Raw genomic sequence first — 5,571 nt, 5'->3', positions numbered from 1 at the left:
CTGGTCACTAAGGAGAGTGGCACCCTCTCGGCAACTCAGGAGGTCTCTGAAAAAGCTTTCCCAACTCACAGCTCCCTGAAGGTGAGCTGAGGTGTCTGCTGGGACTGGACCACAGCCCAGCTTTTTCCTCTTGTCCTCCCCAGCCCTCCTTCCTTCACTCCCTCCACAGAAGTTCACCAACAGCCACACTCTAAAACATCCCTTGTCTGTTAAACTATCTCAGAGTTTACTTTCTGGAACTAAGTGGCATGAATACAAGTTTTGATATTTTTTCCTTCCACCACAAAGGGCTGCCTTACTGTTTGGGTGAACAATATTAAGTCAGTGCAGCACAATAGAATGTTCTGGAAAGAGAAAAATGTCCACTATGGCAGCTACCAGCTACACGTGGCTATGGAGATTGTGATTAGTACAACTGAGGAGGTTAGCATCTTAAATTATTTAATTATAATTTATTTAAATTTAAGTAGTCCCATTTGCTGGAGAAGGCAATGGCAACCCACTCCAGTGCTCTTGCCTGGAGAATCCCACGGGCGGAGGAGCCTGGTAGGCTGCAGTCCATGGGGTCGCTAAGAGTCAGACACGACTGAGTGACTTCACTTTCGCTTTTCACTTTCAGGCATTGGAGAAGGAAATGGCAACCCACTCTGGTGTTCTTGCCTGGAGAATCCCAGGGATGGAGGAGCCTGGTGGGCTGCTGTCTATGAGGTAGCACAGAGTCGGACACGATTGAAGCAACTTAGCAGCAGCAGCAGCAGCCGCATTTGCTGAAGAGCGATCAGTGCAGGTATGTTATTTGTATCCCAGGTGGACAGACTGAAAGGGTCCAGAGTTATTATCATTTTCTCAGTATGAAAAGAGGAACAAATGTGCTGCATTGAATAAAATATATATGTAGGTAGCCATTTAATTTAATCACCGTAAGTTGTAAAAAAAAAAAATCACTTCCTCCTCTTGTCAGAAAAAATATTCAGTAACATCCCCAGACCACTCCTTTGAGCTGCACACATCAACTGTCATAATGAGTTAGCCAGGCAGATGCTCAAGGGGCAGAGACAAGGCCTGCCATCTGCTTCCATTTGATCGTTCAGCTCTGATGTAAGTGAACATTCCCCTATCAAACAGTCCATTTTCTTCCCATGAACATGAAGTCTCCATTTAAGATTTCTGACCAAGAACCAGCAGCTCCCACCTCGGAGAAATGCTGCTGCCAACCCCCAACAAAGCTACTAAGAGTTTGCTCATCAGCAACCGTGCAATAATCAGGTAGATTGCTGGGAGCATATTTGGAAGCAAGGGGAAGACCTCTTCACCCCCAACCCCTCTGGACTCCAAATGTAACTGCTAAATGACTGTGCTGGGCCCAGAATGTGACTCAATGGCTCATCATTTTGAAGTTACTTAAGAAATGGCCAGTGCAAGAGGGACACATTGGCCCTCCTTCTGTCTCCCTGAAAGCAGGAAATAAATATCTCATGTGAAATGTACACACCCTGCATTTGGATCCGGAAGGACACCCTTATCATCCAAGATAGGAAATTCCTATGTAAACAGACCTGACACACCTATGTAAACAAACCTTGTAACCGCTTTCCTATACTACCCCAAGCCCAAACTCTGTTTAGACTCTTCACTAATTGAGCATCCCAAGCCTAAATTTTTGTCCTGTAAATGTCTTACCAATTTACTGTTCGTCTAAAAACTATAAAAGCTGCCTGCTTTGGCCACTTCTTAGGTCCCATTTCTATGAGACTTCCCTGCATGCGATTGACATTATTATTGTGGTTTAGTCGCTAAATCATGTCCGACTTTTTGTGGCCCCAGTGACTGTAGCCCACTAGGCTCCTCTGTCCGTGGGATCTCCTGGGCAAGAATACTGGAGTGAGTTGCCATCTCCTTCTCCAGGGGATCTTCCTGACCCAGGGATCAAACCCACGTCTCCTGCATTGGCAGGCAGATTCTTTATCACTGAGACATTTGGGAAGCCCTGCATATGATTAAAATTTTTCTGTTTCCAGTTCACCTGCCTTGTGTCAGTTTTTTTTTTTTAATTAGTCCAGCCACAGAGGGCAAGAGGGGTGGGGGAGAAATTCCACCTCCCTGACAACTGTAAAGAAAGACATCCCTAAGTAAGATGTACCTGGAGAACACAGTTCCGTTTCCATGAGAGATCCTTCCTCATCACTCTCCACAGCCCCTCCCTCCTGCGTAAAGTAATTTCCTGGGGGGTGGTCATCAGAAGCAAGGGGGAGATACACTCAGATCTGGGAGGCAGCAAACCTCACTGTGCTCTGGCAGCCGATGGAGGGTGTGAGGTGTTAATGCATTAACTACTCCTCTGGAGAAAGGCTAAAGTTTGGGCTTGAATCACAAGTGAAAATGAGCTTGGTGGCCTGGTTGTCACCCCTTGTGGACATTTATCCGCAGTCTATAGAAGCCTCCCCGGGCTGGTGGTCTCAGCTCATTAAAGGAGCAAGACAAGAGAAAAAGCAGGGTTAGGTACCCAGAGGGCTTTCAAAGTGGAACACTGGCTCCCTTTCTCTTCAAACAACAGTGAAGCCACATCTGCAGAGGGGGGCCTTTTCTGGGCAACAAGCTGACCACAAACTCAGCACCTGCCTTTCCACTAAAGGCCTTCACTCCAATGTGTCTGGAGGATCCTCCGACTGTACTGTTCTCCCCTTCCTTGACCCTTAGACCAACTTGACCTCGCTATCCAGAATTCCACTTTGCTAATGCTATCACCCAACTAACGCTTCTTGGACATGGCTATGAAAGGAGTGACACAGTCCCTGCCTTCATGGAGACGATCGTCTGTCAGGGGAGGTGGATGCTAAACCAAAAAGCACCAGAGAGGAGGAGAAAGAATGCACAGAGAGAGGTAAGGGGGGGACCTGAGTCCAGGGGCCCAAGGGAGCTTGTTTAAGAAGCTTCTAAGCAGATGATTTGCTCAGTCCCACTCCCCTAACGAAGTTCAACCTGCCTCATGTGTGGACCTCCTTCATAACACTTATCATGGTGCTCATCTCCCAGGGCTGTGACTATCTGGGTGCTTCTACATTGTAACTGTCTTCACACGTGGCTGTCACATGACTGTCTACAAGTGTCCCACTCACCTTCCTTCCATTGCACATGTTAGAATTGGACTTTCCACTCTTCCTTAGGAAATATCTTTGGTGCCAGACAATAAAATGTGAGCAAAAATAGCATGTGTCACCTATGGACAGAAGCTTTAGAAGCCAGGATGCAATTGCCCATGGTCACCACAGAGACCAGAGGTCACGTGACAAGATGAAGCCGCTTGGGGCTGGGAGCCTGTTGGTTTGCAACCTCAGGAGCTTCTCCAGGTGAAATCTGAGACTGGACCCTGTACATGGAGAGCAAGGAGAGATGGAAGGAAGAGGTAGGCCACTCCAGAAGGTAGGTGACAGTTATCATAAGCAGAGGAACTTTTGAGGCTTGTCTCAGGTGGCAGCTAGACAAGTGAATCTCCATCTCCACCTGCCAGAATCTTAAAAGTTCATATAGAGTCCATAACAGGGTCCAGATGATCTCAACACTGTACTATCTCTCAGGACTATAGCTTTGAAATGGCTGCTAGCATGGGGAAAGTAGGTGAAATGTACATTCCAAGGAGAGGGGAGGGGTGAGGGTCAACTAGTGGCCATGTCCTGTGGATGTTCCAAACAAAGCCTCCTGCTGACTTCATGTGGACGTCAAGAGCAGACACAAAATAAATGTGTTAAACTCCTGAGATTTGGAGGGTTCTTTGTTACTACTCTATAATCTAGCCTAGCTGGCTATTACAATATGTTAGTTCCCCCTGGGCTGTGAGCTCCTTAAAAACAAGAGTTGCTTATCTATTTTTGTGTCTCCAATGCCCAGCACATGGTACATGCTCAGTAAATGTTTATTAGAGAGTTTTTAATAATGAACCGAAGGAAAGCTCAAAATGATGAGATAATCAGAAAATTGATCACTGCAGGCCACCAAGATAGGAAATGGTCATTGTGGAATCAAGAGAAGCAACATCACTGACTGGGACATAGATCATACATCATGTGCTGTGATCTACAATAATGTTCATGTAAAGAGCCCAGATATTTGCTTAAAATGCTAACTTGCACTGAATACAAATAAGAGCAAAGTGAAAAAAGTTAATAACATCCTGAGTCACATCCATTATTTTTGTAATTGCATCTCTATTGAAATGACACTAGGGGGAATTAGTTTCATATTCACAAACCAAGGAGAAAGGATCAGTAATTAGGGGGGAAGAATCCATTCCCCAAGGTTTTCTTGGAATATACTCAATTACTTCCTCTTGAAAAACTTTATCCATTTTTTTGAAAGCAGTTTTCAAGTTCCTGAGTCATCCTATTCATAATGCTTCATCTGCAATTATTTTTCTCACTGTATCTTTCATGGAATACATTTCCAATTTCCTGCTTAATTCCCTGTCTATAACTCATGGATATCTAAGCCTTGGCATTTGGGGTTGGTGCATATGTAAAGTAATAATGCACTACTGTATTCTTCCAAATAATTAAAGGACAAATATTTGTTCCTGATTACACCTTGCATTAATCATTAATTTGGAAATAGATCTTTGCTGAGAGGATAAAAGCAGAATTTGCCATAAATTTAGAAAAGCGTGTCTTTTTCTAGACCATCTCTGTGAAAAGAAGTCATTAACGATGTTACCCTTTAGTACGGTTTCAATTTACATGTCATTGAGGAATATGAACCACTGTGAATTCTAATTAAAAGGTTATTATCCAAGCCAGTGTTCAAGGTAGGCTAATTGCTGTAATAAATAAACCCAAATATATGAGGTTCAAAACAATAGAAATTTATTTCTTGCTCACTTAACAGTCTTGGATGGTGTTCAGACATTTTCAGAATGCAGTCAGCTCTCCTCTGCATGATCATTCCAATGTCCCTCCTCCCAACTCACTGGCCTTTCTCCTGATCCACATTCAGCCACTGGGAGGCAAACAGCAAGACTAGCATGGGTGGTGGGTAGGACAGCCCTGGAAATAATACACAGCCTTTCCACTAATGTTACTGAATCTCAGTCTGATGCAAGAAAAGTTGTCTAGGAAACAGATACAATGGATTTAAGAAACGTTTAGCATGTTTGCCACAGCCAACTTCAGGTTGATGTGCAAACACCACTGAGACAAGAAAACTGATGAAAGAGACAGACATATGAATGAACTGGGCCTGGTTGTTCATTTTCTTGGTATATTCTAGCCACAGCACCAGTGACACAGAATGGCATCGGGTCTGACCAACTTTTATCATTTACCATTTCCCCTTCCACAACATATCACTAGGAGGTGGGTAACCCCATAAAATATATATCAACTATTCAATGGTCAGTCCAGCAGTTCTCAAAGTATGGCCTACAGATATTGAGGGGCCCCTGACACCCTTTTCAGGGGAACTAAAGAGGTCAAGAACATTTTTATAATCAAACTAAAATGTTATTTGCCTTGTTCATAATGTTGACATTTGCATAGATGGTACAAAAACAGCTGGTATTTCAGCATAAATCAAGGCTTGCAC

Source organism: Oryx dammah, unplaced genomic scaffold (assembly GCF_014754425.2).
Source record: "Oryx dammah isolate SB20612 unplaced genomic scaffold, SCBI_Odam_1.1 HiC_scaffold_1, whole genome shotgun sequence".
Taxonomy (NCBI): Eukaryota; Metazoa; Chordata; class Mammalia; order Artiodactyla; family Bovidae; genus Oryx; species Oryx dammah.
This window is presented reverse-complemented; position numbering follows the sequence as displayed.